Source organism: Pelodiscus sinensis, chromosome 11, assembly GCF_052426305.1.
Source record: "Pelodiscus sinensis isolate ZL-2025 chromosome 11, ASM5242630v1, whole genome shotgun sequence".
In the NCBI taxonomy this organism is placed as follows: Eukaryota; Metazoa; Chordata; order Testudines; family Trionychidae; genus Pelodiscus; species Pelodiscus sinensis.
Window position 1 is genome coordinate 45,451,297 of NC_143062.1, and position 13,742 is coordinate 45,465,038.

Consider the following 13,742-nt stretch of genomic DNA (forward strand, 5'->3'; position numbering starts at 1 on the left):
GAAAGGAACTCTGCCTCAGGCATTGACTAGTCAAAGACCAAAGCCACAGTGCAAATTCTCCAGCCTCTTTCACAGATCCTTGGCATGGGGAACAACAACGTAACAAAATGACCATCGTCACCCAACACCTCTGCCTAAGAGGGAAGATTTGCTTGGCTCCTGAAGAAAAAAGAACTTTCAAGATTAAGAAGGAACAGCGTCCCCTGGTGATGCCAGCTGTAACACTACCCAGATGGAAATTGGTTGACTAGTATGATCAGTCTGTTCAGGACTGGTTGCGAGTCTTTCACAGAAATCATGGAAAACACAAAGCCTGTGACTTTCAAGAGCCTCCATGTCTTCTGCAGCGGCTAGTGTGGGTAACCCCAGGGCCACACGACTGGTTGCGGCTGCCTGGAGCTAGCCACCCCAACTGCTCCTGCTTGGGTGGCCCCAGAGACAGCCAAACCAGCTGCTGCATGGGTGATCCTGGGGACTGCCCAGGAGCAGCTGTCTGGGAGCAGCAGCGGTGCCCAAGGGCTTCCCACCGTTTCAGCAGGAGAAGTGCGGGACCCCAGGCTGCCTCCCATCTGGATAAGCAGTGGCACGCCCAGAAGCAGCATCAGCAGAGGCCCAGAGCGTCTCCCTCCTCCCCAGAGCAGCAGCCTCCATTGGAGTACCTCTCTCCCACAGCATCTAAGATTTAGTTAGGGGCATATTTAATAAGGCTGTGACTTTTGTTTATTGCCCGTGACCTGTCCATAATTTTTACTGAAAATACCCATGACTACATCATCGATTCATTCATGACTGAGTTAGAAGTGAAATGTGCTTCGGCCTATTCACTCTGCCTCATTGTTCTTGGTTATTCATAGGATCCACAGTGTTGTTCATAAGCATGTTTGCACTTAGGGTGTGTCTAGACTAGAGGGTTTTTTCTAAAAAAACTTCCCCTGCATCTAGACTGCTGCCACAGAAAACCTCGTTTTACGAGGAAGAACACCTTTTTCCGAAAGCGCTCTTTCAAAAAAAGGCGCTATGTAACGCAAACTGTGCTTTTTTGAAAGAGAGCAGCCAGACTGCCTGGATGCTCTCTTTCAAAAAGCGGCTTGCTTTTTCAAAAGTACTGGTTGTAGTCTAGATGTTCTTTTTCAAAAGAGGCTTTTTCGAAAGTATCTTTAGGAAAAGCCGCTTTCGAAAGAGGCTTGCAGTTTAGATGTAGCCTAACTGAACATCCCTTGTACTTAGCCAATCGTCTTTTCACTGAGAAAATAAATCGTTAAGCTTCCACATGATATGCAGTAGGATAAAGGCTAAATCATCCAATCAGGGTACAAAACAATAATATGGGACTGAAGAGACCAGTCACAAAGCTCCTAGAGAAATCAGAAAATGAATCATTCATTAAAGTCTCACAATGAATGGTTTGCGGATAGCCAACGGGCTCAGAATGTATTTATAGAGACTACTAGGATCATTTGAATCCCTAATAAGTTAGTAAATATTATGACAAGTTCAATAGTTTTCTGCAACCAGAGAAAGGGCTACAATAATTAACAAAATTGTTCACAATTAACACATCTCTGCTGTGTATCTGCAGCTAATTTAAGGTCAAATGAATCCCAGGTTATGGAGGCTGAAGTGGCCTTGGAAAGCCTTTTACAGTACAGTTTTATTCTAGGCAAATCATCAGCTACAATGGCAGCTGCCGGCTCACTGCTAGCTCAGCTCTGTATTGGTGATTTTATGCATACTGTTTCTGGGTCCAAGGTCACAGGACTTGTGAGACTGAGATCACAAGTCATTCTCAATCCAAGTGAGGTAGGCAGCCACATTTCATTATTTCACTATGAAAATGATGCCCATTCTGACCCATTGTGGTCACAGCTATTTGTTGATGGAAAAAGGACGGAGGGTGCCCCTCGGGACAAAACTTTCAACATTTCATCCTGAAACTGCATGGAGCATCCTTTCGAGGAATGTGACTACGCAAAGCCAAATGCGTTTGCATAGTTCTGTGGCCTAATAGGAACATGGGTGAAGATAAGCCTGCTGGAGAGTTAGGGTGCATCTACACTGCAGGGCTTAACTCGAAATAAGCTATGCAAATTGAGCTACGTCAGTTGTACATCTTATTTCGAAATCGCTTATTTCAAAATTGGGAGCGTCTACACAGCACTTATTTGGAAAAAGAGCACTCTTCTTCCGACTTCCCTTATTCCTCGTATAATGAGGGTTACAGGAGTCGGAGTAAGAATTCCTCCAGCTTGACAGTATTTTGACACTATTTCGAAATAACTGCCTGCTGTGTAGACGTGGACTAAGTTATTTTGGAATAGCGCTAGTTATTTCAAAACTAGTGTTGCAGTGTAGACATACCCATAATGTTGTTCTTTCCTTGGGCTCAATTTTGCTAGGTGCTCAGCACTCTCAGGAAGTTCTCAACACACCATGCAAGATCAGGCCATTGATTGTCTTTGGGAGAGGAAGCAGAAGGAATCTGAGCTGAACCTACAGATCCATGATATCAAATGTTTAAATCTTGGCCCCTATTCACCTCCATCTTTGAGGGTCTAGAGGAGTGGTCACCAACCTGTAGATTGGGATCTACTGGTAGATCTTGGAGCCTCTGACAGGTGATCCTGACTGGTTTGGCTGGGAGGCTATCAAGTGCCGGCACTTCGGCTGCCCCTCTCCCCACTGCCCTGCTGCTCCTGCCCAGAGCCTCAAAAATGCCCCCTGGGAGCCTCCTGCTTGTTGTGCAGAGTGGGGGAGACAGAGGCAGAGGGTGTTGATGCCACTCTGTCCCCCTCCACTGTACCCCATCTTCACAGAGTGAGGAGGGTGGGTTTGAGATAGATCCTGGACTGACAAATTCAAAAAGTGATCTTCTGCTTAAAAAGGTTGGAGACCGCTGGTCTAGATCCATCTAGCCACATGTTTATACCCCCCTCCGCCCCTTTACTACACTTTCTGACCCCCACCTGCCTGGAGCCAAATTTGGAGTAGCTCCACTTTTTGTCAAAGATGGGAATAAGCTAACAAAAATGGGTAAAGTTCAGCGACCCGTCATTTCCTTGCTCGTTAGGATGCTGCAGAGCAACGGGTCCTGGGCAGTCATTACTCAACTGATTTTACTCATCTTTCAGGTTCAAAGCTAAGTTTTGGATAACCCTATATTTCCGGCATGAGACTACATGAATGGGTCAAACTGACTACCAGCAAGCACAGATGTTTCACAGCTGCAGACACACTTTTGCAGGATCAATAAAGGGGAGTATAAACACTGAAGATTAGTCTTGCTGGCTCACCTCCCTCTTGAAACTCTCCTCCTTTCAATGCATGCAGGAAATGAACATGTGTACGCACAGGGAGGGATCCAAGCATTGGAAAAGGAAGCACCATACCATCTAAGGATACTCATCTGGGGCTATACTTTATCTTGTCAAGTATTTCTCCATTGTGGGCCAAATTCTGCTGTTAGGGACTTGATTGTAGACCCTGTTGACGTCAGTGAATATTTAAAAGGATAAGTTGGACCAAAGGGAAGGGATGAGGAATTACAGTTATTGCCAGTGTTCCTGGCAATACTTCTGTCTAGCTGCTGTGACTTCAGGCTTGCCCCATACAACCCTCTCTACTTCTGTATCAAATTGCTCTCTCCGTCACTTTCTAAATAACTTTGGGAAGGAGATGTCCTTCAGCTTCCTCAAGGGGTTAACTAATCACATGGATTGGATTCCAGATACCATCTGCTCAGCGGAATGCTTGCTACACACAGATTGCATATAACTCATAAGCCCAAGAAATCTGGGAGGTAGCGAGTAGCATTAGCTTTCATAGGTAAAGAGAAGGGGGTCGATGGAAACTTTGAAAGCAGAAAGCCAAAGGAGGATACCATGTGACCATCTGCTCTTAGATGGATGTGTTAAAAGTGAGTGTAGCTCAGCCTTTCTGAGGAAAATAAAAAAATACTTATTTGAACTAGCAACTCCCTGGACCTCTCACATGAAAATTTGGTCAAGTTTAACAGATCGGCAACCTCAAAGTCCCATTCACTAGCACTTCAGGGACACAGAAAGTACAGTTAGCACCTACCCAATCTAAAAACCTGTTTATTGTCCCCCCCCCTCCCTTTTTTTTTTTTTTTTGGTTCTGTGACGGGGCGAGGCAGCCCCGCACTGAATCTACAGGGCCCAGCCAGGGTTACCTGGCTGCAGAGGCCCCTCCCTCACAGCCCTACCGAGCATGCCCGGGCTGCAGCAGGGCTATAAAAGCCTGGGGAAAGACTCAGTCTGGAGAGACAGCCGGAGGAGAAGGACCGGGGCAGGGAGCTCCCACTCAGCTGTTGCCGGAGACGCTAGGAGAGGTGGAAAGGGACGCGGAGGTGAGTTGGGGCAACTCCGGGACTACCAACCGAGGGGACGCCGGCACGGAGCTCGCAGCCAGCTTGGCAGGTACAGGGGAAGGCACCCCCGGGGACTGGGTAGGAAGTGGCCCAGGGCAGGAGCGGGAGCCGCCTCTCCTGCTCAGAGAACCTCGGTGCGTTTTGGCCGGACTGCCCCGCCGAGGGAGTGACCCGTTACCCGGTCGCTCACAGGGCCCTGGGCTGGGACCCGGTGGAGTAGGGTGGGCCCGGGTCCCCATACCCAGGGGTGTGCCCCGCTATAACCCCTGAACTACACTGTGGACTCAGGCCGGAGGGCCTTGGCCTTGCTTAAAGGGCCAGCTATAAACTGTATCGTAGCAGTGTTAGGGACTCAGGCGGGAGGGGCCCGCCACAGGTACATATATACAAAAAGTGATTGATTCCAGGCCAGAGATCTGAAGGATTTTCTCCTTTAACTTTCCAAAATCCAGATATAAACATCTTAAGACATATATATTATTATATGTATATATTTAAAAGCATGGAAGAGTCCCAAGAATTTTTGGAGAGCACTGTGAAAATTGGGATTTACCTTGACATATTTACTTCTTCTCAGTTTGAGATTTATATAAGGGAAAGCAATATAAACCAACCTGTGCAAGGGAAGTATTAGTCAGACAGCATTGCAACATCCAGGATATAATAATTTGTATCTACCTCTTCCCCTATAAAAAGTGTGTGTGGTTTATCACATTCTTTTCCTTCATTATGCTTTGGCAGAGCTCCCACATTGGAGAGGTCACTGGTTATATGAATGACCACTTTGTAAACAACTAGCAAATTTGTGCTTGTTTACTTAGTTATCATTATACAGTGGTACACCATTGAGACAAGTTGGCACCTTGGCTAGTACACGTTTCATGTGTTGTTTATTTCTTGGATATTTTGGCCTTACAGTGGTCAAGTCACCTAAAAAATGGTTAATCCAGCATTATTAGAAGGAACTTGGATACTTTGTTGATGAACTTGTATAGAATAAAATAGACCCGGTGAACTTCAACTAGCACTAAGCATGAGGATGATCATGATCTTATGCATACGTTAAATGCTGCTTTTGGGTTTTTCCCCTTACTAGTGCCTTCCTAGATGGCTTTGACTCTGAAAATATCTCCATACGATGTTGCATTTTCTAGGTTAGTTTTTCTCACACTGTGCTCTGCGGAGCCCCAGGGCTCCGTGAGACATCTCCAAAGGCTCCGCGAAGTTGACAAACTGGAAAGCCTTCAAAAGCATAACTGAGAATTGCCACAAACTGACGCGAATCCAACTTTCTTCTATCAAGCCAGACCTTAAAGAACTTTGTAAGAATAGAAAGCAAGCCCACTCTTCTCACTAAAAATAATGATTGTTTTTTATTTTGGGCAAAATGCAGTAATTGTTCTTATAAAAATGTTGTGTGTTAAAATCTGAATAAAAAAGTAATATACAGATAAATGATTTGATTATTATTTATGAATAAAACACACGAGTTGATAAATATATGTACAAAATTTCACAATTTGGAAGTCTAATTAGGCCAACATCGATAGGTACAACACATACAATCAGTGGACTGTTGGGTCTCCGCATAAATTTTTATGCATGTAAAGGGCTCTGGAGCCCAAAAAGTTTGAGAACCGCTGTTCTAGGTTATCATAACAGCAGACAAATATGGTTACCAAGATGCTATGGCATATTATAAAAAGTCCTATACAGACTTCCTGGCAGATAAGAACGGCCATACTGGGTCAGACCAAAAGTCTATCTAGTCTAGTATCATATCTTTTGACAGTGGCCAATGCCAGGTGAATAGTGTTTCTAAAACGATGTTCTGTGGAACAGAGGGGTTCCTTGAACAACCCGCAGGTGTGCCACAACCTCATCTTTGTTTTTGTTACTTCTTTGGTTTTGTCTTTTTTTTTGCCTGACAACAATTTTTTTGTAGAAAATTTTCATAGGTATTCCACATAAAAAAATATTATTCTTTGGTGTTCCGTGGTCTCAAAAAGTTTAAGAAACACTGCTTTAAAGGGGATGAACAGAACATGTAATTATCAAGTGATCCATCCCTTGTTGCCCATCCCCAGCTTCTGGCAAAAAGTAGTGTGGTTGGAGCACAACATTTACTAAAAACAGGAGCCAAGATGAATTTCAAAGAACAAATTTGTTCGTGAAGACAATCTGATGATTTTGAATTTGAAAAAGCATCAATACAACAGCAAATATCACCCCTCTGACTATTCAACTCAGAGTGAAGAGTTCATTTAAAGCTGGGAGGTACTGAAATATGGATATTTCCAAAATTCACGTGGGAAAAATTCAGGTAAGAAAAATGCTTAATATCATGAAATGGAATCCCATATGAAAATCTGGACCAGCTTGTTGTGATGTCATACACCCCATATTCTTTATGGAGATATGCTTTTTAATATCAATATGACTAACTTGAATATGCTTTATGCAAAATATTGCATGTAACCTATTACTGGAAAGCTTATAATCTGTTGACCATATCTGGTCTACTTTGTGGGCATGTACCATTTCTGTATTTGAAGTAAGAAATATGAAGTGTCAACCTATTTACCGAGCTAGACCTGCTAAGTGAGGGCCATTAGTGGCACTTAAATAACTTAATGGCCTGGTATTTGGGACAATGACTTATGAATAGCCTTACTTTTCCTGTAAGCCTAAACTATGCTTGGTCCTACAAAGACGTGTGACCAGGCCACCTGATGCTGGAAACCATTTTGGACACTGCACTTTTCCACTCAAGATGAGAAAAGTTTGAACTAAACATAAAGGAATCCCTCATTAGGCAATACACACACACACACACACACACACACACACACACACACACACATATATATATAAAAGCATAAAACAAAAATAATAGCAGTTACTGACAGACACCAGGAGAACCCTGCTTACTGCTGAGATGCCTGCTTGAAAGCCATAAGGCAGAATGGGGGAAGAATCAGACACAAGCTAAGAGGCTGCCTACTTTGTGAGACAAGGTGATTAAAACTATTGTTAAGGTAAGAAATTGCATGTAACAAGATTCTAAGAGCATGAGGCTTAGCTGGCATATTTTGTTTTATTTTGCTTAGTAACTTACTTTGATCTGTCTGCTATTACTTGCAATCGCTGAAATACAACTTTTTATACCTAATAAAATCACGTTTGTTTATTAACCCAGTGTAAATATTTGTAACCAGGAAGGGGGGACAACAGCTGTGCATATTTCTATTTCATTGATAAAGAGGCCAACTTATGAGTTCACTCTGTATAAAGTCTTTGCACAGTGAGGCAGGTTTCTCTGGGGTTTTGGTGCCATTGGAGCTGTGCACTTGGGTGCTGTGTCAAACCCCTTTGGCTGAGCCCTCCCAGTGTCTGTGTTACTCTGCCATGGGCTGTGACCCAACTCTACCTTTGCTGGAGGAGACTAGAGGTTTTGGGGCTCACCAGGATAGGGTGGTGGGGCACCCCAGAGGGGAGGTAGGTGGGCTCAGTGGTATAACCAGCAAACCAAGTGATCGGCTCAAGGGAATGTCTGTGATCAAAGTCATCACACATAGGGTATGTCTACACTTGCAACCTCTTTCGAGAGAGGGATGAAAATGAAGACATTCGAAATTGCAAATGAAGCCAGGATTTAAATATCCTGTGCTTCATTTGCATAATCACATTATGGCACTATTTCAAAATACAAAATATGGTGTAGATGCGGTTATTTTGGGAGAACACCCTTCTTCCAAAAGAACTGTTAACTCTTATTCCTCATAAAATGAGGTTTATTTCAGAAGAAGGGTGTTCTCCTGAAGTAATCGCATCAACACCATGTTTTGTATTTCGCAATAGCGCTTCAAAATAGCGCCATAACGCGATTATGCAAATGAAGCATGGGATATTTAAATCCCGGCTTCGTTTGCAATTTCAAATGTCTTCATTTGCATCCCTCTCTCAAAAGAGGGTGCAAGTGTAGACATACCCTTATATCATCCAAATGCAGGTCTGAGAAATGCTGTAGGAAGCTGATCTGGCCAATTATTTCAACTAAATATTTAGCCAGATCTATCTATCCACCTTCCTTCCTTCCGTCTGTGTTGTGTACATCTACTAGACAGTGGCAGATTTAGAGTTAGAGAGGCCCGGTGCTCAGCTTCATTTTTGGGCTCCCCCTGGGGACCCAGCCAAGAAAAAGAACATTCACTCTTCCGGCCCTCCCATTTTTCATTTTTTTTTTTCTTCACCCTCCTCCTATATTATAAGTAATTGGAAATAAGCTGAGGTACCTTGATTGTTTTTTGTAGTAACTTTTCTTCACAAACTACTTGACAGTTGCTGAGGGTCTCGGTGGGACCACTTAATAATCTTTCTAAATACTGTGTGTACCATTAGCTAACTATTGTAAAGTGCTTTAAATGAGACCATTTTATGAAAAAAAAAATACCATTTTCTCAGTCTACCTGAATGGAGTTCTTATAGCATAGTTTGAGAACTTCTGGTCTAGATGAAAGCTGTGAAAGATGTGAAAAATATGTAAAAATAAAATGCATAGATGATGCATGAAAAGAAAAATAAAAGCTAACTTCCTCTGAAGAAAGTTATTCAATTTGAAATTTTTTTTTATTCGGATAGCTTTCTTTCTACACTTTTTCTTTACAAAAATCATCAATTAAGTTCTTGTAAGTAATATTTTATAAAGAGGCTCTTTCAATTGTCAATATTGCTGAACTTGTCAAATGTTCCTGAAGCATTGCATTTCACAAATAATTTAACTCATTTCAATACCGAAAAACAACGATCACCAGAAGCCTTTGTGACAGGTATTGTTAAAAATATTTTCGGAATGGTTTCTACATTTTGAAAGGTTGCCTGCAAACCATCATGTACAAGTCTATACAAATCAACTGGTGATCTCACAGCACAGAGCACATAATTTTCTATAAAATGAATGAAACTTTTCACTTCAACTTGAAAATGATTTGTGTCTATGTCCTTTTGGTAGAATTCATTTAATTTCTTACTACAGTGGTTTTTAGTGTCTTTATCCATATTTCTGTCAAATTCATGCAAAATAAAGCAACAGTTTTTTCTTTAGAGATTCACCTTTACTCTGCAATTCCACTATTATTGTGTCACAAATAACACTGATGGTCTCAATAACGATCTTCTTTCCCTTTTAAATTTATTGTCTCTAGTTTCATCGAAAAATAACTTCCTTTTTTCCCCATGCTTCTCATCAGATATATCAGAGGAACCTATATCTTCTGTTAATGTTAGTGCCTCTGCTTTCATGGATCTATAATCATTTTGAACTTCCATGACAAAACTTGTAAATGAAGCTAACAGTTGTGGAACATTCAATGAATTTGTATCAACTTTTTGCTGACATCATTAGTATTTTGAAGTAAACGATTCAACAAAATAGTAAAAACAGCATTATCAGACTTTTCAAATTTTTCTGCTAAGGATTTTGCTTCAGTTTTTGCACATGGTTTTTCAGATTTGATGTGGCTATGTCTAATAAGGTTCTCTTGATAACATCATAGCTCATTTTCAAAGTCAAAACAGCATCTGCACAAGCAAACCACCTGGAATCACACATTCCTTTGACTGTCATTTCCCTACTCCAGGCGTAATTGTAGCATACTCCACTGATGTGTGGAAATTGAAAACAAGTTGAGCTGGGTTGCCTCCCTACCATGCTTTGCAGGGCTCTGCCGGCTCTCAGCCTTGTTCGCCTTGATCAGTGTGGGCCAATCTCCTGCTACCACCAACACCTGGGGCATGGGGAGAATGCGACTCCTCCACCGGCTGCTCCACACCCGGGCCCCACACCCCAAACCCAGGAGCAGCGCACCCCTGGCTGTGGCTCCAGCTCTGACAGCTGCCACAAGGCCTGCCCCAGGAGCAGCTAAGTACCCACCATGTGGCTCTGGCCCCAATTCAAGCCAGGCACCTGCTTCTGGGGTGGGCTGTATGATGGGTGGCTTCTGGGGCTGCAGTATAGTTGTTCCTGGTCCCAGGAGCAGCCCGGCCCCCCACCACGCAGCCCCACCCCGCCCATGACACATGCTCACTGGGGCCACCGGCATAGCCATGATGAATGCTTTGGTTCTGGCCCTGGTTGGGACCGCCAGAGCAGCCGTGGGCCACCCAAGCAGCTGCGGGCCACCTGCAATACATCCTCCGGTTTTGGCCCCAGGCAGGACTGCTGCAACAGTCACTGCCCACCATGTGGCCTACAGCTCCAGTTGTGGCTGAAGCTAGAGCCAGGGTTGCGTGGAGGCTGCCCTGCTGCTCTCGGGGTGGGGCAGCCACCTGCCATGTGGCCCTGCCCTGGAGCAGCTAAGCCGGCACTGTGCGGCTCTATTGCAGAGGTGGGCAGGCCTCCGAGTCTTGGTGCGTGTCTGCACAGGTGCGCACATTATGGGGAACCTTGTATGGAGCCTATTTTTATTTACAAAATGCAGTGTGGAAATGATGACCCTGCCATGTTGTTGATGCTCTATGAGAAAGCCAAGACATGGTACACACCCACAAGGGCTCAGTCTCCAGAAAGAGAAACACCACCTCTAAACTGCAAGCTACTAAGTAAAGTCACAAATGTCAAAACAGATCACTTGGCTGGGCAGGAAACAAACTTTTGAGTGAATTCATGAGAAACATTACCTCAGATAAACAACAATCACCACCAAGGACAAAAAGCAACAACCACCAAGAAATACCTGTCATCAGAAATTCTCAAGCCTAAAGGAGAAGACCTGTCCAGAGGAATTTCCTGATGACCTTTGTGTTTTCTGTTAAAAAGTGAAACTTTTAATTAACCCACTTTTAACATTTAGGTTTCCCTAGAAAACTGGTATCCTTAGGCACATGGCTACTATGCCTCACTGGAAAACCAGCTCTGGCTGGATGACTGAGACATGGGACTCTCTGAGAGAGACACAACCTGGGTGAGCAGAAACTAAAGCAGGGAGTGCCTACTGCTCCATACTCAGCCAGCAGGAGGCGCTACGGGGCAACTCCTGGCTCAGTCAGGGACCCATTGCTATAAAAGCTAACCAAGGTGATTCCTTTTTGCATTACCTGATAGAACTGTAACCTTTGGGGCCTGCTGCTGCAATGTGCACAATGCACCTGCAAATCACGGGCTGGTAAACACTTTAAAGGAGCCCAGTAATTCAGCACACTTCACACACGCAACAAAGACACCCCAAATTACTAGTCCCCTTTGAACATCTTGGCACACATGACTGAACAGATGACATGCCTGAGATTAGCTGGGATGGCTCATCTGTAGAGCTGTGGGTGAAGGTCCATGCATGCTGTACTTCCAAAATCATCCTACTGCCAGCAACGATAGCTTTCATCATACAAATAAAAGCTACGTCTACACTGCAGCACGTTTTCGGGATACCGGAGGTACCCCAAAATAGCTATTCCGTGTCTTTTGAGTGCGCTTGTTATTTCGAAATGTAACGGGCTTGCTATTCTGACGTCCCTGTAAACCTCATTCCCTGAGGAGTAAGGGATGTTTTGGAATAGTGCTCTAGTTCGAAATAACTGCTATGTAGGCAGCGCCAAATTTCTAAATATGCCATTTCAAAATTGACTCGAAATAAGCTATGCAATTTGCATAGCTCAAATTGCATGTGTAGCTTATGTTGAGGTATGGGTGCAGTATAGACGTACACAACTAAAGCAACTATTTCTTCCATCCTGATCAAAACCTAACGGGAAATAGCCTCATTTGGATGCCTTCTTCTGAAGTGGGGAACGCAGTTTCCTAATGTGAAAAAATAAAATGGCAAATATTCATGTGTTCAAAAATTCTAAACAAGTGGGTTTTTTCTCCTAATGAAGCTTCTTATTTCTCCATTCCCTGAAAACGGACTGAAATTTTCTTAAATACGATCCAGGAAGATCAAAGCAATTTACACAAAAGCAGAACTCCACTGAACTAGATATTTCTTATCAGTTTTGGACTGGGAAAGTAGTGATACTATGGACTGGTAAACATGCCGTTCACTAATAAGATATGCATAAGATCCACACAGACAAACTTGCGCAAGAAAGCCCACATAAGGCATTTTTGTCTCTTTGTCTTGAAAAAGAAACATTCTAATCGGTCCTTGCGTTTTCTTTTTCTGGAAGTCACTGATTGGTTTCTTTGTTTTTACCATAAATTGATTAAATGTCTTCCTGTTGAAGCAGAAGCTAGACATCACAAAGGCAGAACACAGATATCAAAGTTAAAACGTCTGTTTCCCAGGATGCCGTTTTCCTTCACTGTAAAAGTTATTCTTAATTTGTGAGAAAGGGTTTTTTGTTTATTGCAGTCATTTTCTGGTACTATTTTATATAACACAGCTGTGGCCATACAAAGGTTCGAGATGTGATTCTTTCCATGCTTTTCACTGAAAATTAGGCAAATGTCAGAGAGGACAACACCTCTTTTCATATACGTTCTGCATCTCACACAGCTTTCCTTATGAATTCAGTGAAACAACTGGCATGAATAAAGCCAAGCACATACTTAAATGTTTGCACGATTGGGGAAAAAATTAATTAAATATGATACCAACACAGGAATGTTCGGTATTTACAATTCACTAACTGAAACCAAGATGTGTGTCTGAGATCTTTTCCAATAGAAATATTTTTCCATTTTTGCTATTGGAATGAAAAACCTCTATTTAAACCCACTTGCTCTCACAAACTCCAATTTTCCAAAATATTTTTCTTTTCATCCCTTGGGCTTTTTTTCCCCCTTTGTAATAGCTAAAATATAAAATAAACTTCCTTTTAAATCTGAATTTCCCTCTCATAAAAAACATATTACAAAGGCGGCGAACATGTAAAGGTTGCATTTATCTTATCACACTGGTATCACCTCACTGTGACGTTGCCCTGTAGGAAAAGGAAAATATTACATGAATGTCAATATTGCAGTAAGATAAAGGCTTTTTTTTGTAAATGTAAATCACTGGATGTATGCATTATTCAACTCATTTCTGAAGTTTACGCTTTCAGATTGTCCCACCTTATATAATAAACATTTCATTGTTTTGTTTTTCTTTCCCCCTCTTTAAACTTCTCCATAACTTTCTGAAGAAAGCATGACAATTCTTATTTCTAGATTTTTTGTTTTTTAACTTCTGGATCTCAGACTGTCCAGCTTCTATGAATCCAGAAAGATAAAAAGCATGTGACATTTCCATCCAAGTTATAATGTAAGCAAAGGTATTAAATTGAGGCATAGAGAACAAAATATTCACTGTGTTACAATTTTTTGCAGCAGATATTAAAAAAGCTCACCACCTTCTATGGCTGGTTTTTGCCTCTC

At 42.6% G+C, this 13,742-nt stretch overlaps 1 long non-coding RNA gene across 1 annotated transcript in view; it reads right to left on the reverse strand.

Annotated features, from left to right (window-relative positions):
* Positions 1–12,844: 12,844 nt before the first annotated feature.
* LOC112545276 (uncharacterized) overlaps positions 12,845–13,742 on the reverse strand; it is a 97,586-nt gene continuing 96,688 nt past the window's right edge. The window contains exon 5 of the long non-coding RNA XR_016350481.1: positions 12,845–13,306. This is a non-coding gene — a long non-coding RNA (uncharacterized LOC112545276). The remainder of the gene's footprint in view (positions 13,307–13,742) is intronic.